The sequence below is a fragment of the Amblyomma americanum genome, chromosome 9, assembly GCF_052857255.1.
Source record: "Amblyomma americanum isolate KBUSLIRL-KWMA chromosome 9, ASM5285725v1, whole genome shotgun sequence".
NCBI classification, from domain to species: Eukaryota; Metazoa; Arthropoda; class Arachnida; order Ixodida; family Ixodidae; genus Amblyomma; species Amblyomma americanum.
The window spans coordinates 23,598,331-23,621,277 of NC_135505.1; the positions used below are offsets into that span (position 1 = coordinate 23,598,331).

The 22,947-nt window shown below is 46.6% G+C and overlaps 1 pseudogene across 1 annotated transcript in view; it reads left to right on the forward strand.

Moving 5' to 3' along the window:
* Positions 1–4,879: 4,879 nt before the first annotated feature.
* The window catches only part of LOC144103244 (arylsulfatase B-like), a 113,367-nt pseudogene continuing 95,299 nt past the window's right edge, over positions 4,880–22,947 (forward strand). The window contains exons 1-3 of the transcript XR_013308279.1: positions 4,880–4,942; positions 5,719–5,848; positions 14,121–14,280. The product of XR_013308279.1 is annotated as an arylsulfatase B-like (transcript). The remainder of the gene's footprint in view (positions 4,943–5,718; positions 5,849–14,120; positions 14,281–22,947) is intronic.

Below are 22,947 nucleotides of genomic sequence, written 5' to 3' on the forward strand. Positions count from 1 at the left end.
CTTTTTCTCAGACTAGAGGTGCGCCTCGGCGAGCGGTTCTGTCCTCTTTTTTGTCTAACATACTTATGCGGGACACACCTATTCAAAGTGATATCAAAGTTTAGGCCCATGTGTATGCGAATGACATAGCCTTTTTTGCTTCTCCTAAAGCCATTCATTCACTATACAAGCTAATGTAAGCCTACCTCAGGGCCCTGGAAGTATGACTGGGTAAGTTTCATTGAACAAATCTTCCGTTCTCGTTTTTCCTGCAGCGTCTCCTCTTTATATCTGTCTATTGTATTGTGGCGCTCAAATCCCGCAAGTTGTATCCTTAAAAAGTACCTAGGTGTAATATACGACCCTCATCTAGACTGGCAACGTCATATCACAAGTATAGTCCTCAAAGGTGAGTGAGCTCTCGGTCGCCTGACGCGAATCAGCAATAAGAAATTCGGTATTCGCAGAGACACTCTCTTATTTCTCTATAAGACTTCCGTAAGACCAATTTGGAGTTCGGTTGCATTCTGTTCTCTGAGTGTCCTAGATACAATATTCAACCTCTGGTTCTTTTGGAGCGGCGTGCTCTACGGCTTTGCTTGGGTTTGCCAAAATCAGTGGAAAACTGTGCCCTCTTTCTGGAAGCCCGTGTACTGGACTTGAACTCTCGCTTCCATCTTCTCACAGTGCTCACCTTCTTGCGGGGACATGAGCATAACCCTGGAATGGCTCCACCAATTTTAAAACGAAAAGCTTCAGTACGCTATAGGTAAATCAGTCATCGCGTAAGTCGGGAAATGACCTTGAACAACCTTCAGCCCAGCCACGTTGGCCGTGTGTGGCCATATGTGGTACAGTTATGGTGTCGAAACCCTGAACTTGACCCATGACCTTTAGTTAACCTTTGACATTGGGTGGCCTTTGGGTTGGCCTTTGACCCTGAGAACATGCGATGGGGTAATGTGAATCCACGTGATAACATCCGATCGGCGTGCCGTAAGACAGTGTGATACCACGTCATAGCCACGTGGTCGTGTGGCCATATATACTTTTGTCCGTAAAGTTTCGAGACTGATTTATTTTCGTCTCTAGAAATAATTCCCCAAAACAAACGTTGGCGCATATGTGTAGCGCCATCTTTTCGGGCTAACCTGAATATTTGTGTTAATTCCTGTCGCAGCCGCTAGATGGCGCTACATGTACAAAAATACGTTGTCACTAGTCGTCTGCGCATTCTACTTTGAGTGAATGTGGAGAGATGGACGTCCACCTCGAACGGCGTGTAAACATAAAATTCCGCGTGAAGCTTGGCAAGACAACCACACAGACGAATCAGCTCTTTCGTGACGCTTACAGCAACGAGATATCGCGGGTGCAAGTTTTCGAGTGACACAAGAGGTTCGTTTCGGGGAGAACGTCGGTGGAAGACGACTCAAGGCAGGGCCGCCCTTCAAAATAACGTGGCTCGGATCAGGGAAATCGTACAGCAAGACCGCACCATTACAGTCCGCATGCTATCAGATGCTCTCGACATTAGTAAGACAACATGTCACCAAATTTTGCGTGAGAACTTGGGGAAACTAAAGCAGAGTGCTAGACTTGGGCCGCACTCCCTCACGCAAAACCAGAAGGACACGCGGGCATCAGTGAGCGTTGATTTGCTCTCCGAGGCAGAGCAGGATGCTGCATTCATCGACAGCATCACTGCTGAAGACGAAACATGGTATTTGCAATACTAAAAAGAGCTTCAAATGGGCCTAGTTGGTTTGTAATCTTCGATACTTTTATTGCGCTACTCAGAGTTTACACAAACAAGAACGGCACATGTGCCCTGTCTGTATGTGTCGTTCTTGTTTGTGTAAACCATGAGTAGCGCAATAACAATGTCGAAGATTTTCAATACGATCCTCAAACAAAGAGGCAGAGCTCTAAATGGCGGTCCACAAGCTCTCCGGCGTCGTGAAAGGTGCGGCGACAGAGGACCAAAAAAAAGACGATGCACCACAGGCGTGATGCACTGGGACACCGTCGCCCTGACTTATTGTCATCTGGACAATGGAACTTTCTCCACGATAACGCAAAGCCGCACACTGCTCTAAGCGAAGCCAAATTTCTGGCCAAGCACAGCATTCCTGTACTTCCCCATTCGCCATACTCGCCTGACCACTCCACATGCAATTTTTTCCTGTTTCCTCGTGCGAAGAGAGCCAGAAAAAGTTCGGTGGATGGAGAGTGTGGAGGCCATTCAAGACACCACGACAAAAGAGCTGAAAGCTAGCCCTACCAAAAGAAGAGTTTTCCAGCTGTTTCCATGACATCAAGAAGCGTTGGAAGCTGTGTGTAGACTGCAATGGAGACTATTTCGAAGGGGTGCTGCTCAAATGAGTTCAATGTTAAAGGCATTTTTTTAATAGACTCAGTCTCGGAATTTTACGGACAAAGGTCAGAACAGCTTTCGCGAGCGTGTGGCGGAACTGCCATGGTCGAGCCTCAGGCGCTTAGCAAGCGTGCTTGCTTTTCGCTGAATTTCAAGGTTAGCGAAGTTAAGCCACTGCCAATTTTTTTTAATGCCGAGCTTTGTTTCTAAATAAACATTGCCGGCTCTACAAACTGCCTCAATTTTTTTTTACAGAGCACCTGTTGTCTAGAATTGCAGTCTAAATCAGGTACGTGCAATGCGTTAGCAATGCGCAGGCTGCAGTAGCGGTTTTCTTCGACCATACGCTGCCGCTATATGCGGAGCACTTATCTGTCAATGTGTTAAATGGTCTCTTGGAGGAACAACTGTTCCAGCATCCAAGCCATGCTGCTATTTTCACAGATGCCTCTCAAGAAGGCGAAAAAGCAGCAGTAGGTGTTCATTCCCACGCACTGGATTGGTCTTAAATATTCTATCCGGGTCCCTGATTATACATCATCTCTTGCTGCTGAATTTCTCGCAATTGGTATAGCCCTTCAAAACGTTCCTCGCAATATTACTCAATTAATCATTCCTTGGGACTGCCTCTCAGTCTTGACAGCGCTTGAAAGCTCGGAAATTAGTCTCTTGTACCGATCCCTAATGTACTTTGTGCCCCTTCATGTGCAAGAAGTGTGTTTACAGTTGTTCCCAGGGCACTGTAGCATTATTTCAAATTCAATGTCCCATTTCTTAGCGAAATAAGCCATCAATGGGCCTGTTGCTCATGTCGTTCCGAACCTCACCCTGCTGACCACGACCCGTTATGAACGGTACCAAATGCACCAGTACCTGAGCCATGAGCCGCTCCTTGCTACAGTAGACTTTGAACACTTAAAATTCCCGTGGAACATTCGTTCATGCGCTTCAAGGCAATGTGAGGTTTCCATGACGCTGTTGCGCTGCAGGATTCCTCGTCTCATTAAATATTGAGACGAGGAATCTCTGGGTTCACGCCACCGCTCTGGGTTCACACCATCGAATCTATGTGCGTCGAGCGGCTACGTTGAAACGATAGATCATTTCATCCTCTCTTGCCGGCGGTTTGCAGGGAAGAGAATTCAGTTTTTGTAAAATCCTCTCGCTCATTTAGGGCTGCCGTTTACTCTTTCTGTCCTCCTCTCCTTCGGTGCAACCGTCAAAGGGCATGGCATTAGGCAGGTATGTGAGCTTCTTCACAGGTATGTCAACGAAACCGGAAGTATTTTGTGTTAACTTTGCGCTGCCTAACTTTTCTCACAAAATTATTTTATTTATGGTTATTCCTTTAAAATTTATTAATTTGCGCTTTGTTTCTTCGATTTTCATTCCGATTCCCTCAAGTTCTTTCAAAATTCGTTACTTATATTCACAGATTCCTCTATTTATATGTATCAGCCAATTGAGATAAACCTCGATGAATTTTCTCCTGTTTAGATCCGCACCAAACCCTGGCCAATCCCCCACCGTGGGGATGCGCCCTCGCTTTTGAGGCAACAACAACAACAACAACAACAACAATCAGACATTCGCCGGTGTACGAACTTCTATTTTGCTCATGCATGGAAATATGAGAATAATTCGAAAACGCGGGCTCGATCCCGACCACGGCGGTCATATTTCGAGGGAGGCGAAATTCCAGAGGCCCGTATACTGTGTGATTTCAGTGCCCGTTAAGGAACATCAGGTGGTGAAGATTATCCGGAGCCCTCTACTATACGGTCTCCCTCATAGCCAGAATAGCTTTCGGGCGATAAAGACCATAAAATCATGAAATTAAACGAGAAGATTTCTGAGGACTGGCAAGAGCAGGATAAAAATTAGTCATTTCCGTTGCTTCTTTGGCTTATTTTATTAGTGTTGTATTTTTGAACGCGTAAGCAGCGGTTCGGATACACTTTTTACTGCTACTTCATATAAGTCTATTTTTTTCGAGAAGCACTAACAGCACCCAAACTGTTTTCCATTTACCTCTGGATGTGTGTTTCCTTTTCTGTTGCATTCTTCGAGGCTTTTGAGTCATAATCGCCGCTTAAATCACTCATTCCAGATTAATATTCCACTCGTAATTTATTTCCTAAACCAACGTTTACCTGTACGCAAATAATCTGCTATTCCCAGCTTCAGTATACATATAATCAATGATCATGTTCTAGGATATTATCTATCACAAAGATAATGTATAATCTATCAATATTCTCTCATCTATTGTAACCTTTTAGGTTTCATTTGAAGATGTTTTTTATGCAAATTCACAATTTAAAATCTTTCATATGAGTGGGGAGTACTGTAGCGTTGCACATACACAGAACACCAGATCGCGCGTCGGCAAATGCCAGGTTCTCCTCTTAGCCCATGCCGGATAAAGATGCAGGAAGCTTTTCATCATCATCACCGCTGTGCCGTCGTTCGTGTGACCCACGTGTCGACAGAGTAGAAGAAAGAGAAGAAGGTGGGGTCGCATCACAAAAATCAGTGTGCGAAGAACGGGGTTAGAAGGAAAAGAACAAGTTCCAGACCTTCTAGGTGAGTGATCTTCTGATGTCGGGAGAAATCTTTCTTTTCCTGTGGTAGATCTGTGAACAACATTTCTCCAGGGCTAATGGTCCGAATATTGATTTATATCGCAGCAAAAACATGCCGCCCTCACCCCTTCGCCCACGGTTATGTCAATAAAGTGGGCCGCTGGCAGAGCAGCTGCTCGCCTCCAAACGTGCCCTTCCGGTGCGTCATATATGAATTGTTCCTATCGAGCGAAGATATGACACATGTACTGGGCACCGACCCACCATGCCGCACCTTCGGCTGGAATGAAGCCCAGAAGATGGGACTTTCTTTCGAAAAATTTCTTTACGCGAATAATAATAATAATAATAATAATAATAATAATAATAATAATAATAATAATAATAATAATAATAATAATAATAATAATAATAATAATAATAAATTACATGTAAAATGCATGAATGGGGATGACAGAAGCCAGCAGCCACAGAGGCCAAGGAGCAGCAGATATTTTTTTTGCAATTTTTGGTGTTGATCATTTTTTAATTTGTGATTATGATCAATGAATGGGGATGAGTTTTGCGGAAACATGCGATCGCAGGCATGCGTATCTTCCTCCTGACGTTCTTCCAAAGTAAGGTGCACAAATTACCGCTTTGCCAAATCATAATGAGTTCCGGTCCGACTGTGTCTTGTGTGCTGCAACAGTGCGCCGTCAAAGGAGAATGTCTCAAGTGTCCTTTCAGAATGTGGTGCCAACCACCGGCACTGTCGCGTTGGTTGGCCCACTGCAGGGATTCACAGCTTCATCTTCGACACAGTACGATGCAGTTCCTCCTGGACTTAGTCACGGTGGTGGCGCTGGGCGTGGCGGTGAGGGCATCGCAGAGGCCACACGTCGTCATCATTGTCGCCGATGACCTGGTGAATATCCTCAGCCCATGCTTTTTTTTTGGACGAGAATACTGTGCCGGCTGCCGACAAAATAACCACCAGTGAAATTTGCCGGCAGTTTCACCCCATTGGCTGACTCTGATCACATGAGGACACACAGCCAATAAAACGACACCGCGGTATTCTCTTCTTAGCTGTTTTGGTGGAAATATCATCATCATTAGCATAACCATATGCCTGACTACGCACAAAGCCCTATCCCATGTCTCTCCAATTAACCTTGTCCTTTGCCAGCCGCACCCTCTGTATGGCCGCAAACTTCTTAATCTCCTCCACCCACCTAACTTTCTGTCACCCCCTGGTACTCTTGCCTTCTCTTGGAATTCACTCCGTTACCCTTAAGGACCAGCGGTTATCTTGCCTTCGCATCCCATGCCCTGTCGAAGCCAATTTCTTCCCCTTGATTTGGACTAGGATGTCATTAGCCCGCGTTTGTCCCCTCACCCACTCTGCCCGCTTTCGGTGTCTTGACGTTACGCATATCATTTTTCTTTCCATGCCTCGCTGCGTTGTCCTTAACTTGAGCTGAATCCTTTTTGTTAGCCTCCACGTTTCTGGCCCGTAGGTGAGTACTGGTAAGATACAGCTGTTGTATACTTTTCTATTGAGGGATATTGGTAAACTGCCGTTCATGATCTGAGCGAAGATGAGATATGCTCTCCACCCCATTCTTATTCTTATAGTTATTTCCCTCTCATGATCCGGATCAGCGGTCACTACCTGCCCTAAGCAGTCATATTCATTTACCACTTCAAGAAACTCCCTACCAATTGTGAACTGCTTCCTTGCTACAATGTTGAACATTACTATGGTTTTCCGCATATTAATTTTTAGAACCACCGTTCTGCTCTGCCTGTGTAACTCATTTATTATGCTTTGAATTTCATCTGCTGAGTGACTCAATAAAGCAATGTCAACAGCGAATCGCAGAGATTATTTAGGTATTCTCCATTTACTCTTATCCCCAACTGTTCCCAATTCAGGCTTCGGAATACCTCCTGTAAACAGGCGCTGGCGACATCGTGTCTCCTTGCCTGACGTCCTTCCATGTTGGAATTTTATTGCTGTCTTTACGGAGGACTATGTTAGCTGTGCAGTTGCTATAGCAGTTACGATAGCAGAAACATTAATAGAAGAAAAAATACAAGGATGCCGTCCGGAGATCTGTCGATATATTCATTGTTATAGTGAAAACTTATATGAAAAAATAGCTTTCATAAGCGATTTGGTGCTCATGAACGCTTTTGCCCAGAATTGTTGGGCTTGATTCTTCCGGCTGCCGGCATCCATTTTCTTACCTTTTTGCCGGGTGGTTTTATCATCACCATCGTCATCAGCCTGACGAAGCCCACTGCGGGACAAATGCCTTACCCATTTTGTTCTAGTTAATCTTGTGCCAGCTGATGCAAACTTATCCGATCTAACTTCCTAATCTGAGTAGAACTTGTCGGGCCAGTTGGCCCATTATGAATGCAAAGAAAGAACTGCACAAACAAATCAAGGGCGGCGAAGAGGCAAAGACGGACTGCTCTTGTGTGCGTCTTTGCCTCTTCGCCACCCGTGCCTCGTTTGCGCAGTTCTTTCTCAACTAATCTGATCCGCCCACCTGATTTTCTCGCTACCCCAGATACGCTTACCTTTTCTAAGAATCCACTGCGTTACCTTAAGAGAACATCGGCAATTTCCTTCCTCTTTGCATTACAAGGCCTGCTGCCCACACACATTTCTTCTTTATTTCAACGTCATTAACTTCAAGTCTTTTGATGATTACTGCCGAAAAAATTTTAACTTGGCTACAATGTTTCTAGATGCGCTTGGTATGCCACAAAACTAATCGGGAGGGGTGCCCTTGTTACAGGAGTTTAAAAAGTCCTGTAGCAGATGACGCGTGCGCCCGGTTCCATGCTGCGTATTAGCCAACTTACCGGATATGACGTAGGTGCGATGTCCCGAGTAGCATCCTCAAGCCGGACCCACTGAAGTGACGGATTACGGATGACATGCAGGAAGTGAAATTCTGGAATCTCAAATGCGGCTTGGCGGTCCTAGCTTTGGGACTGCGGCAAGGTTATAGAAATTGTAGGCGTGATTAATATGCTGAAACGCTATGTAGCTGTCGGGGGCACAGACACGCCCGCTGTATAAGTAAGCGCACGCCACTTGCGTTTCAAAATTACTGTGGACAGTGGGCGTTGTGCGGCATATGGCGCCTTTTCGTTTCACTTGGCGTATTGGTGGGCTCACTGCTTGCTTCGGTCGGAATTAATCGAATGTCCGCGTCGGCTGTGGCGGTTCCGGTACAGCGTTGCTAGCTGCGACACAGCAACTGGACTCCTTCGAGAAGTTCTCAACACAGGGGAAAAAAGCGTCGTTGACTATATAGCAACATGCCGATGTCTTCGGAATTCGAACGTCAGAGCAGGAAGGCAGAAAGTTCGCACTAAGTGGGCAGTAATGGCAGTAGGCACGCTCAGTGGAAATCTTTCTGCTGGGAAGAACCTCCTCTGCGCGGCTGAAATATCCAGTGTAGAAGATCCAGTTTCCTTACTTCTATGAGCATATAATTTGCGCACGTGCCAGCGTATCCCCTGGCACGTGTAAGCCATAGAGAAACAGCAAAAAAAAACGGATGAAATTTCACGGCTTACCAACCTCTTGAAGCAGAATAAGCGCGCACCATAACCTCTGCATAATCCAGCTCTATAGCGCAGATACATCCACTGCGCATTGCCAGAAGGCTGTGGTTTGGTTCACCAGCTGGCTATCAACGGCGAGATCCGGAATAGCATGACTCACCCGCCACAGTGGCTCAGAGCTTATGGCGCTAGGCTGCTGATCCCGAGTGCGTGCGATCAAATCCTGGCTCCGATATTCTCGTTCCGAGGCAACAAAATACAAATCGCGCTTTGTGTTGTGCGATACTAGCGCACGTTAAAGAACCCCAGGTGGTATAAGTTCATCCGGAGCCCTCCACTACGGCAACTCATTATTGCTTGCTTAACTCCCTCTTTCATTTCCTCCCTCATAGTTTGCCTTTGCCTCCTTTGGCGTGGAAGTTCTTGTATCCGCACTAGAGATTCGCGTTCCGTACCCTACGTTTCCTTCTTTTGTTTTTAACTTTAACCACCACTGAAGCGCATGAAAGCTCGATGCGAAGACGAGTTCAACAACAAATCACTTCACTCGCACACTGTGCGATGTCTCTCTGGAAACAGCAATTAGAGCGTGTCCGAAGACAATAAGTCGATCACCCTTTATTTTATTTAATCCTTAAATGCCGTTACTCCTTAAACAGGCAGTGAACAGCATTGGTGAGATCCTGTCTGCCTGCCTGACGCTCTTCCTTATTGGAATTTTACTGCTGACTTTATGGAGGACTATGGTAGCTGTGCAGTTGCTATAGATATCTTCAAGTATCATAAGGCTCTTCTACACCCTGATTCCGCAATGCCTGCATGGCTGCTGAAGTTTGCACTTAGTTAAATGTTTTCTCGTAATCGATAAAGGCTATATATAGGGATATATCCTTTTAAATTAACACTCACCAGTCATAAAGGAAAAAAAATAACCGTAAGAGAATTGACGTTTCGGCACCACTACGGGTGCCTTGTTCACAATGGGATGAAAAACGAGACGGGCTGCTGCTTATGTACAGAAAACGTTACGTATCGTGCGGACGTATATCTCGGGTAGATTGCCCTGTGTCCTGTTAATCACTTGGCTTGTCATTTGTATGTGAAGGGATTCCTTGAGCAGACGAGTAGATAATGATTTTTCTTTCTCAAGTATGCGCGTGGAATCCCAGTCAATCAAGTGGCCCGTGTTTTTGCTGGTGTTCGGCGAGAGCGTTAGAAGTCACTTTTTTGTTTTTGACGTCACGCTGGTGTTCTTTGAATCATCTCCTGTAGTCCCCTCTTTCGCCTATATAGGCTGCACCGCATTCTTTGCAAGGAATTTTGTAAACTACCCCTGGGTAGCTGGTCTTTTCTAGCGGTTCCTTTGATCGTACCAAATGGTTTCTGAGCTTGCTGGATGGGACATGGGCAACTTGGATGTCGTAGTCAGCCAGTATCCGGCATAACGTCTCGCTGACACCAGGGGCATATGGGATGGCTGCACGTTTTTTCTTATTGGCTGCTTTTGCTTCGGATTGAGGGGCCGCAGCGTGTCGTTCTTGTGATTGTAGCACTTGACGCGGGTATCCGTTCTTTGAAAGCTCCTTTCTTATGCGGCGGACTTCACGAGTTCTTTTGCATGGGCTTGAACAAAGCTTGAAGGCACGATTGTAAAGCGCCGCGGCAACGGAGCGTTTCTGCCCTATTGGGTGCGCAGAATGGAAATTCAGGTACTTCCCTGTGTGGGTAGGCTTCCTGTACACGCTCGTCGTGACGCCGTTTGCTGTTCGTTCGATGAGGACGTCGAGGAAAGGGAGGCGCCCATTGCTCTCTTCTTCCATCGTGAACTGAACGCTCTCTTGAAATGAGTTCAGGTGCCGTAGAAATTTTTCCGCATCCTGTCGTCGGATGATGCAGAAACAGTCGTCGACGTACCGCAGGAAAAACCTAGGTGGCGGGTCGAACGACGCAAGCGCACGACTCTCTATCGTTTCTAGGGCCAGGTTGGAGCAGACTACGGAAATGGAGGCTCCCTTTGCTGTGCCGAAGATCTGCTTGTACATTGTCTTGTTGAACACAATGTATGTGTTTGACAAGCAGAATTTTAGGAGCCGGCACAAGTCGTCTGTCTCTACGGGCGTACGTTCTGGCAGAGACAAGTCGTTCTTCAGGGCATTCCTGCAACACTCGACTGCGAAGTCCACCGGCACGCAAGTAAACATGGACCTCACGTCGAATGACACCAGAATGTGATCATCGCCAAAAGTCGCAGTCTTCACTTTGTCAATGAAATGTGCCGAGTCTTTGACGTGCGTAGGCGTGTTTCCTGCCAAAGGCGCCAGTACCAGGTGGAGGTATCCCGACAACTTGTTCAGTGGTGACCATGTGAAGTCAACAATCAGGCGAAGTGGTACCTCCTTCTTGTGTATCTTGGGCACCCCGTATATAGCTGGCGCCGAGCCGTTGTGACAAAGTAGGCGATTGTAAAGATAGCCTTTGTCGGGGGGACGAACTTGAAAACATCAGTAAGAAGTTTTTGCACCTAGGACTCGATTTTCTTTGTAGGATCTCGCACCAGCTTGGCATACGTCGTTGTGTCCTCTAGAAGGGCGTACATTTTTCGCACATAGTCGGTGCGGTCTAAAACGACAGTGACGTTACCCTTGTCAGCAGGCAAGATGACGATGTCTTTGTTCATCTGCAGCCTGGTCAATGCTGTTTGCTCTGCGGGTGTGATAGTGCGAGTCTTGCTTTTAGCAAGCTTAGAAAGAGCTCCAATGGCCCTTGAGCGTGCTTCGCTTTGTAAGCTGGGGGCGACCTTGCGTATAGCCTCTTCAACAGCGCAGGTCATGTTAACAGCAGTTGGAGGAGCGCCAGTATTGAAGTTGAGGCCTCGGAGAAGTAGGCTGCGTTCATGCGGATCAAGCGTGTGCGAACACAGGTTGCATATACTGCCTGTCACCCCGGCCTCAGGCGGACTGGCCAACAGCTGCTTCAACTTGGCATTTTGTGCCATATGTTTCAATTCTTGATTCTTGGCGCCCTCGCTGTTGGCATGCAGAAGAACATCAAAGAAGTCCGCGGGAATGAGCTTTTCCAGGAACTGTTGGGCGCAATAAATGTCATTCTCCAGGCGTTTGATTGTGCATTTTGTCTCGAGGATCCTTGCCTGCAGTAGTCGCATTCAGCTTGAGCAATGGTTTGTCTTCCAGTTGGCGTACGCACGAGGATCGGTAGCCGCAGAGACTTGGGGATCAATCCATGTGATTTGCAACGAAGATTGAACTGGAGGTGGCTTTGGAACGAAGTCAGCCTTGTCTTGAGGTTGACGAATTGTCGAATCTTGGTAACAGCAGGCGGCCCATGTTTCTCGCGAAGAGCAACATAGTTGAGGGTTCGACGGAAAGCCGTCTGGCGAGGGAAATTCAGCATATCCTTTTAAATGAACACTCACCAAAGTCATAAAGGAAAAAAAAATAACCGTAAGAGAATTGACGTTTCGGCGCCACTACGGGAGCCTTGTTCACAATGGGATGAAAAAAGGAGACGGGCTGCTGCTTATGTAGGGAAAACGTTGCGTATCGTGCGGATGTATATCTCGGGTAGATTGCCCTGTGTCCTGTTAATCGCTTGGCTTGTCATTTGTATGTGAAGGGATTCCTTGAGCAGACGAGTAGATAATGATTTTTCTTTCTCAAGTATGCGCGTGGAATCCCAGTCAATCAAGTGGCCCGTGTTTTGCTGGTGTTCGGCGAGAGCGTTAGAAGTCACTTTTTTGTTTTTGACGTCACGCTGGTGTTCTTTGAATCGTCTCCTGAAGTCCCCTGTTTCGCCTATATTGGCTGCACCGCATTCTTTGCAAGGAATTTTGTAATTTTGTAATTTTGAATTTTTTTCCTTTATGACTTTGGTGAGTGTTCCTTTAAAAGGATATGCTGAATTTCCCTCGCCAGACGGGTTTTCGTCGAACCCTCAACTATGTTGCTATATATAGGGGTTGGTCATATTCTGCGCATCTCTCTTTCACTTCATTGATAGTGCGAATAATATCTATTTTGGAATATCCTTTACCAAGGCCTGCCTGATCATTTGGTTGATTGAAGTCTAAGGTTGCCCTGACTGTATTAGCGATTGCCTTAGTATGCAACAGACAGTAAGCTGATCGGTCTCTATTTTTTCGAGTCCTTGGCGTCTCCTTTTTTATGCCGTGGTAAAAACAGCGCAGCGACGACAGACACAGAGAAGACAGAAGAAGACGGACAAGCGCTGACTAACAACTAAAGTTTATTGGAAAAAACACAGGTATTAATACACTCCTAAAACAACCAGGGAACACGCCCCTCTTAACATCCTTCTAATCGTGCGAATCTAGATACTTAATCTCACATTCGTGAAGAAGCACTGACGGTGTGCTGACGCATGCATCACCATTCGCGTGGATGCGATACGCCTCACACAGTTCCCTTGTCAATTTATCCCTGTGCCTGCAAACAACTTTTGTCTCATGGAAAAGAGGGTTGCACATTTTTTTGTCGGGGGAACCTGGGATATTATTCAGGGGGCAATCTCTAAAATGTAATGCAAGGTTGGACGATGGGGGGCCATTTAACGAGGTATGATGCTGACGAAGACGGGTGTTCACACATTTTCCTTTTTTATGTATTAAGATTATGTTAGCGTTCTTCCAAGCTTCTGGTATGGTAGACGTCATAAGGCATTACGTTTTCAATGTGGCTAGTTTTTCTAGCCCAATATCTCCTCTGTCTTTAAACAGATCTACTGTTACCTGATCCTCACTAGCTGCTTTTCCCCTTTGCATTGCTCCTAAGGCTTTCTTTACTTCCTCTTTCGTTACTGTTTGGATGACGCATTGCTGTGCGCTACTCTCTGTATTATTAACGTTCTGAATACATTGGCTACTGCATAGATTGTGTATATAGATTTGTGTAGAACTCTTCGGCGAGTGTAACTATCTTATCCATATAATTAAAGACATTGCCATTCCTTGTCTCTTAACGCATACATCTGGTTTTTACCTATGCCTAGTTTTCTCTTCACCGCTTTTAGGCTACCTCAGTTCTTCAGAGCATGTTGGATTCTTTCCATATTGAACGTTGTTATGTCGGCTACCCCCCTTTTGCTGATTTATTAACATCGGTAGCTCTGCTAATTTTAGTCTGTCTGTAGGTTTAGACGCCCTCATACTTTGGCATTTCTTAATCAGATCTTTCATCTCCTGAGATAGCTTGCCGGTATCCTGTCGAACTATCGTACCGCTTACTTCCACGGCACACTCTGTAGTGATAGCAGTGAGATTATCGTTCACTGTTTGAACACTAAGGTCGGCTTCCTCAGTTAAACAGAATGAGAGAAAGAAAATGACGGAAATTTTATTCTTGTGTGCGTAGAAGAATTTATTCATCCCTACGGCAGAGGTTAAGTGAATGTGGATGAGAGGCTCTTACTATACGCTGTCCACGAGCTGACCTGCATGAATATGTCTCTTAGATGCCCGTGTTAATTGCAGTGTACCCGATGTTTCTTCTCTATATAATGAAGCCAGTTTGGCAGCAAAAATTACACTGTTATCTCTCGTGCCTAAGCGGTGCCGTGTGGGATGGGCGCAGGGTTGGGCAGACGTGGGTCACCATGGCTCGAGGCAGGTGCTGACTCCCAACCTGGACGCCCTGGCCGGCGATGGGCTGGCGCTGGCCCACCACTATGCGCAGTCCGCCAGCACGGCCTCTCGAAGCGCCCTGCTCACCGGCCTCTACCCCATACACACAGGTGGGCTGCTGCTACACAGGTGCGCCCTTCGGCCGCTTCGCCTCTGGCCCCGCTTGCCCTGTTTCACCGGGGAATGTCTCAAGTAATCCCTTTTGTTTTTGCTCTTTTTTGTAAATTCAATCCAGTTTTTTTTTCTCATTATAATAGAAATGAAGGCGAGGGCCCGGAGCAAAACTTGCCGCTTGACAGCTTGACAAAGTCTCGCATCCCGTTTGGCAGCTACATTTGGACATAACTGAGCAAAGTGGATCACTTCTGCTCCTGAACACAGGAGAAAACAGAGAGGGAAGCTCTTGTATCTTGATAATGATTAATGTGCAAACATGGGCACAGCGAACGCAAACGGGAAAGAAATTACAATGCTCACTGAAAGTTCAAGCAATTAGGCTGAACTTCTTTACCTTTTAATTCATGGCCACTTTAATATCAACACAAGACACTATTTTGCAATACACCCTAATGAGACATCAAGCCATCGCCATAGCATATATATTCCTGTGCCACGCTCTCATAATGATTGATGAAAGTGCAGCTTTTTTTCCTCGAGCTATTAAAGAATGAAACATGCTGCCTGATTTCATTGTAAAAAATGACTCCCTGGATGCCTGAAACCATACCTGGAGCGTAATACAGCAATATAATAGTTTTGCCTCTGCACGTGCGTTTTCTGATTTAGCGTTTGATTCTTGTTTCTTTATGTCATGTGTATCCTCTAGTGGTTTGTGTCGGATATCATAGTTTAAGAATTTACCTTCTTTTGAATGTGCATTTATTCAATTTTTCCGCTCCTGTAATAGCCTGAGAAGGCTGACAGTATCAATAAATGAAATGAAATGAAGAAGTCCAATAGTTTAAACATCTAACGGAATGAGAGGTAAAGATTGAATGCAGAAAAAAATATACTCTAACACGATCAGGAAGGCTGAACGGGTTGTTGCATGTTCCCAGAATGTAATATTTTGAAGAACATTGTTGCTGTGTACGACGTTGTCAAGACTTAGGCGTAACCTATTTTCCAATGTTTAATCATAGTATCAAGTCCCATTTTTTCAGCGCGGGAAAAAAAAATAAGGAAAAGTGTCAAGTACATAAAACAATGCAATCGGTCAAATTATGTTACGTCTTTCGCTCGTATCCTCGTTTTTTTCGCGCTTTTAAAAAATTGAATACATATCTTCATTCTGAGTTTTCTGTTCTTCTTAAACATAAGAGGTCCTGTAATTTTCCTTGCTCTGCTGCTGGGGTGGAGCGCATATGGCAGGTTCTCTCGGATCATGAATGGCAGTTTACCAGTGTCCCTCAAGAGAAAAGTGTGCAACAGCTGTATTTTGCCGGCACTCACCTACGGGGCAGAAACGTGAAGGCTAAAGAAAAAAGTTCAGCTTAAGGTAAGGGCAACGCAGCGAGCCATGGAAAGAAAAATGACAGGTGTAACGTTAAGAGACCGGAAGCGGGCAGAGTGGGTGAGGGAACAAACGCGGGTTAATGTCATCCTATTCGAAATCAAGAGGAAGAAATGGGCTTAGGCAGGGTATGTACTGCGAAGGCAAGAAAAGCGCTGATTCTTAAATTAAGGGTAACGTAGTGGATTCCAAGAGAAGGCAAGCGTAGTGGGGGGGGGGGGGGGGGGGGGCGGCAGAAGGTTAGGTGGGCGGATGAGATTAAGAAATTTGCAGGCAAAGGGTGGATGCAGCTGGCAAAGAACAGGGTTAATTGGAGAGACATGGGAGAGGCCTTTGCCCGGCAGTGGGTGTAGTGAGGCTGAAGAAGATGATGATGATGATTTATTTATTTATTTATTTATTTATTTATTTATTTATTTATTTATTTATTACATACCGCCAACTTCCTCTTGGCTGTCCAGGCAGGAGTGAGTGAGTACAAATCGGGCACTACAAGTGAAAATAACAAAAACGTGTTCTACAACGAACCATGAGAAAATGCTTAAAAGGCAGCTTATACAAAATTACAATAAAGCGGGCACTGACGTCATGAAAAGAAAGAAAAAGAAGTAACACATCAATGCAATGTTCAAAAACAGGAAACTGGTGAGCCTAAAACTAACGCGCTTCATTTCAAAGATTGCGCGGCAGACACAAAGGATTCGGCCGAGGACGTACTCGCGACTTCTTGAGGTAGTGCATCCACTGTGTTATAGTTCTAGTGAAAAACGAGAAGCGATAAGCGGTAGTTTCAGTCTGGGGCATCACAATTGTTTTACTGTGCTTGCCTCTGGTTTTTCCTGGTTTATTAAAATTGATGTCGATGTCGGAATTCATTTTTGTTCGTTTATTAACGATATTAAACAAAGTTTGTGAGTGATGTAGTCTGCGCAGAAATTCTAGCGATGGGAGGCCAGACCGTGTTCACAGGTCAGTGATCGAGGCTCGTCTACTATAAATATTATAAATAAATCTAAGAAGATTCTTTTGCACGCTTTCAATGTTGTTGACGTCGGTCTTTGTGTGGGGATCCCACACAGCATCGGCATATTCAAGCAAATGTCTAATTAGTGTCAGGAGGTATGATACAATGATATATCACTGCTCAATATCTATCGTTCTGTAGAGCTAGCTGCAATATGAAGTGTAACAGGGGAGCACATGGCCTCCGCGCGTCGCCAAGCGCTGCCGCCAAAGGCCGAGGAAAACAGGCGACACTGGGCACATGCGTGGGAGGAGCCGGCACTCCTTCTGCGCGTGCGGCTTTGCTGCCGATTCTCGCCGGGCAGCGCTTCGCTAAGCGCGGAAGCCATGCGCTACCTTTCATATTGCCGCTGCCTACACACTGAATCTCTTTTTTTCTAGCCCACCTAATCTTGAATGCAAAGATGTATTGTTAGAATTTTCATGATTTATACTATTGCGCAAGCAACGGTCGTAGAATTTGTTCATTACTGAAGAAAAAGGAACGCCGACCAAAAGGTTGTTGTTTAAAACGAAGACGTTTCGGCTTCCATACGGAAGCCTTGATCACTGGGGATACGGAAGCCTTGATCACTGGGCGGAAAGCCCAAAGCACAAAGCTTAAGTACGTCGCAGTAATCGCCCCAAGCATCTTGCGTACGTAGGCGGGAGATTGCCTGCGTTACGGTTAAGGGTTTTGTCTGTAGTTTGGATTATCAGGGATTCCAGATATCGACGTGACAGCCAATTCTTTTCTCTTGCGATGACTGATGCTTCTTCCCAAGCTATATTGTGCGTCGCGGCTTCCACGTGTTCCGCAAGTGCATTAGATGCAATCTTTTTGTTCCTGACGTCGTTCTTGTGGTCCCTCAATCGCCTTTCGAAATTCCCGCACTCGCCGATATAGCAGTAGTCGCAGTCTGCGCAGGGAATCTTATAGATGACGCCAGGAAACTTCTCTTTCTTTATCTTGTCTTTGGCGGCCACCAGCTCATGCCTCAGCTTGCACGCAGGAACGTGAGCGACGTGCACACCCTAAGTGCGCAGAACGCGAGCCAAATACTCGCTCACGCCCGGCACATATGGGATAGCGGCTCGGGATCGGCAAGGAGGACCAACTGGTTCTGATGGGCGTGAAGACCGTTGGACAGAATCCACGAAGTGCTTGGGGTAGCCGCATTCACTCAATTCTCGGCGCACTTGGCCTAGGTCAGCAGCCCGATCTTCTGGCCTTGGGCAGATGTTTTTGGCACGTCGGACGAGGGAAGCCACGACGGAGCGTTTGTGGAAAACCGGGTGGACAGAATTAAAATGAAAATACCGGCCTGTGTGGGTTTCTTTTCTATAAACTTTGAAAGAAAGGCGGTTTCCACGGCGTTCCAACAAAACGTCCAGAAAAGGAAGACGGCGTGCAGCCTCCTCCTCTACAGTGAACTGAATGGAATCTTCCATGCTATTGATGTGATCTGTGAAAGATTCCATTCCTTTCCCAGATCCCAGAAGACTGCCGCGCACGCTACATTCTCTCGCAAATAGTGCCGTTCAGTCGGTGGCTATCTTCATAGTGAAGACAGTCTTCAAACAGCACGGTAAACAAACCGCGCACTGTATAGCGGACGGTTAACGCCCCATTCGCGTCAAAAGACGGCGATTCGCCGTCCGGTGGAGTAAGGGCCGAAGTGGCAAAAGACGGCGAAACGCCGTCCGACTGAAAACCGTTAGTTATTGCAATAAATAAGAGATGGCGCCACATAAAAATGTTTCCTGGTTTTTGTTTACTAATTTTTACACCAGGTAGAGATAGGTGTCTGCAAGATTCTCAAATATTTGCAAGGAGAAAAGTATTTTCCACGTGGTATTTTCCAAGCCCGCATTTCTGAGTCAAACATGGCGACGCGGCGAGGCAAGGCTCTCACGCAGGCAGAGATTGAATCGGTTCTATTTGCGAGTGATGATGAGGACAGCGACGACACTGTAGTTGTAGATGACCTGCAAAGCAGTGATTCTGAAAGTGACTCGTCCGACGACGATGTCGGCTCTGACGCCGAGTCAAACTCATCAGATGTGGATTGCGCGCCGCCTGCAAAAGCACCGAAGTTAGAAGACTGGAAGTGGAATCCGACTGACAGCGACAAGAAAGTGGAACAGTGTTTGTTCAGTGGGAATTCAGGGATGAAGAGAACTGTTCAGTTAGCCCTCTCTGCAAATCCGACAGCTTTGATGTCGTTCAACTGCTTGATCGGCGAAGACTTCTGGCAGATGATCGCTGATGAAACGAACGCATTTGCTGTTCTGAAACAGGCTTCAGCGCCCGATCGCTCTTGGTTTCCCACAACACCAGGTGAGATGAAGGTTTTCTTCGCCGTCTGTGTACTTATGGGCCAAGTCAAGAAAAACACAATTCAGTCATGTTGGGCACACAGATCGGTAATTAGCACACCGTTCTTCCCATCCCTGATGCCAAGGCAGCGTTATCAAGCCCTTTGTAAATACCTGCATTTCTCGGACAGTAGCGGCCAAGCACAAGGGGATAAGCTGTGGAAGTTGCGCTCAGTGTTAGAGTATGTCTTGGAAGCTTTCTCCAGTTCCTATTATCCAGAACAGCAGTTGGCAGTGGATGAGAGTCTCATGAAGTTTCGAGGCCGACTCTGCTTTGTGCAGTTCAACCCGTCGAAGAGAGCACGCTTCGGTATAAAATTTTACAAGATCTGCGAATCGACCAGTGGATACTGCCTCAAATTTGCGATATACACCGGAAAGAGCGACAAGTTGCCTGCGACGGCTGGAATGTTGTGCAGCGAGGCCGTTGTTATTGAACTTGCAAGCGAGTACCTACCAAATGGCCATACCATTTTTGTGGACAATTGGTATAGTTCTCCGGCCCTGTTTCTGCGTGTCAAAGATTCAGGATCCAATGCTGTTGGTACAGCGAGATTGCACCGAAAAAACATGCCCAAAGATTTCAAGAAATTGAACTTGCAATGGGGTGAGTGCTCCACTGTGTTTTCCCATGGCATCATGGCTGCAAAATGGCAGGACAAAAAGCCAGTGACAATGCTCTCAACTGTCCACGCTGCTGCAGACTTCACTGACTCGTCGAAAAAAACAAAAGATGGTCAACCGATCCGGAAACCTCGTGTTGTGCTTGACTATAATAAAGGCATGGGAGGCGTTGACCGTCATGATCAACAGCTGGCTTCCTTCCCTATAATGCGCAGATACGCCAAAGGATACAGGAAAATTTTTTTTATGTTATGGATTTAGCTGTTTATAACAGCTATATCTTGTTCCAAAAAGCAACCGGGAAAAAAATGTCCTACGCGGATTGGAAGGTGGACTTTGTCGAACAGATCGTCGAAGAAACTGTTTTGCCAGGATATCAGCGCAGAGGGAAACCAGCTGTGGCTCCATCACCGATGCGGCTAGAAGCTTCTGAGTGGGCGCATTTTCCTCGCCAGATACTCCCCAATGCTGTGAAGGAAAATCCATCTCGAAGATGTGTGGTCTGCAAAGCACAGGGGAAGAGAAGTGAAAGCCGTTGGCAGTGTGTAAAAAGGAACGTCGCACTTCACATGCCAGAGTGTTTTAAAATTTATCATACGCGAAAGAATTTCTAATTCCGAAAATGTGTGCGTGCTTTGAGAGCAAAATAAAACCATTTTTTTTGCGCTATGACTTTTCTAGCGCAAGTTATCGCGGTTTGTTTGCAGCGACATCGGTCGCGCCGCGCGCTCAAAAAATGTCGCGGATGGCAGCGCGCGGAACGCGGATGAAGCGGCGGAAGCGAATGGGTTAACGCCTTGATTACACTCATAAGTGACGCTGCCAAACGTCGGAGCCGGAGGCGTCTGGGCCGTCACCTGGTATACAGTGCGCGATTCTATTTCGTGCTCTTTCCGGGCCATTTGAGAATCGCTTTTTCAGGTAATGCTGTCAGGCTCGAAGGACAGTATTATAGTGATCAAATGAAGTGCACACGGCAGCATGTCAGAGTATATACACGGGAAGCTTGCGTGATTCGGCGGAAGACACCCAGCGGATAGAGCGCCTTTCGGGCGAATGTCCGGCTTCACAACACACTTTTATCGTGACATTAATACGATTGCGTCGAAATAATAATAATAATTGGTTATTGGGGAAAGGAAATGGCGCAGTACCTGTCTAATATATCGTTGGACACCTGAACCGCGCCGTAAGGGAAGGAACAAGGGAGGGAGTGAAAAGTCGAAATGACGCAGAATGCTTTTTAATGTCTTCTTCAAAGCACTGCCAAACTATTAACAGCCACTTCCATGAGTACTCTATGAAGCGAGAAAAGTATTTATATAAGTTTTGCTCACGTATGTTTCTAGGAGCCGCGCTCCACTTCCGCAACCCCCCCCCCCCCCCCCCCCCCGCAGCCGGGAATCACCGCCACGCGCACTTAACGCGGTGTCTTAAGTAGATATCGCCTTCAGAATGACCCCCCATACTTTCAGGATTTGTTCTAGGATGAACTTTGTTGTTCTCCACCAAGGTACAACATTGTAGGCGCCCTATGAAGTCAGAAAATTTTTTGAAAGCCTTTGCTTCAATGTGTTCTTATATGGGGGCTAAGCCTACTTTCAACCCCCGGCTTTGCCCCAGACGTCCCAGCCGGCGACAGCGGCGCCACCACATCTTGCTTAAGTCGCAGATCGGTGTTGGCCTATAGTACCCCTCAAGAGGAAAATATAAACATTTGTATATTAGGGGGGCTCACCTATGGGACTGAAACGCGGAGGCTAACGAAAAGGCTTCAACTTAGAGTGCATTAAAGAGGAATCTGAACTCATCTTTTTACCGCGGAAACTCAGTCTACACGTTCCTAGCATTCTTATACCCTAGTTACACGGCCGGCTTAACCGCGGTTAAGCGCAACCGTGGTTAGGCGGAGTTAACCTTGGTTATCGTGAACTGCAGTTTGGTGGTGTTACACGCGGAAATTTGTTCTCGGTGTGCGCAGTTGTGTCGGTCACGTTGTTGCTCCAGAAGAGAAATCTGCACGGCTAATTTAACGCAAGTGGTACACAAAATCTTACCTAAAACACAAACGTAGGAAGTTTTCTTCGAACGAAGTTTGGTTACATCTGTGCAGGGAAATTTGTTGTCCCGAGGTTATTGAAAGTCAGACAAAACTTAAGAAAGTCTTTCGACATTGGGTGCAGTCGACTCAGCAGGCGACCCGAGAGCCAAGTCAATCCCGTCTGCTTTGGCTCTCTCTGCGACTTGCCGCCCGTCTTCCTGCCGCGCTCCACGTTTCATTTTACCAACTATTTTCCTATTTTAATTGTTCGCTAGAATAAGTGTTATTTTAAATTCTCTTCTATCATCTCTTATTGTGGTTTGCGTGTGAGTGCCGTGGCGCCGTGCGTCAGCGCGAAGTCATACATCGTGATGGCTCACAGCAAGCCCGTGCCGGACGCTGTGGACAGAGGCTGCGGGTTCCTGGCTATGTTCGCCGCCTGTCAGACGGAAATGCAGCAGCGACGTTTGCGGCAGCTCGCAATTCTCGACGAGCTGGAAGAACGGCAAGCTGAACAAGAGCAAGCGGAGAGAACGTGCAGGCGTCTGCAAGCCTTAGCTGCAAGGCTGTGCTCGCGTGAGCGTAGTGTGTGGACTTACCCCCGGAAACGTCGTGGTATGAAACAACTCTCCCGCACCTTCCGGAGAGTGGCTTCAGAGAAAATTTTCGAATGACCAGGAGCACATTTCAGTACATCGTGGGTGTGTGCGAGTGCATGAAGCGGCGCGATACGAACATGCGCAAGGCGATACCGCTGCGCAAACGTGTGGCGATTGCCATATATCGCCTAGCCACCTCAGCAGAAGAGAGGACGGTCGCAAATGTGTTTGGAGTGAGCCGCTCATCAGTAAACAATATTGTGAGGGAGTTTTGCGACACGATGGTGGAAGTGCTGGAACCTCGGTATATAAAAATGCCGAGGACGCACGAGCTGGCCGAACATCTCCGGCAGTTTGCAGCAGTCGCAGGCTTCCCGCAGGGCGTAGGAGCTGTCGACGGCTGCCACATTGAAGTTTGTCCACCCTCGGAACACGCTGTGGGTTACCACAATTATAAGGGGTGGTACAGCACAACTCTTTTGGCTGTCGCAGACCACCGGTACAAATTTTTGTACACGAACACTGGGTCTCCTGGCCGAAACCATGATGCTGCAGTTTTTGAAGTGTCGCGGCTTCCAAAGATTCTGGACAGCGATTTGTTCAAGAGGGAAGTGAGAGA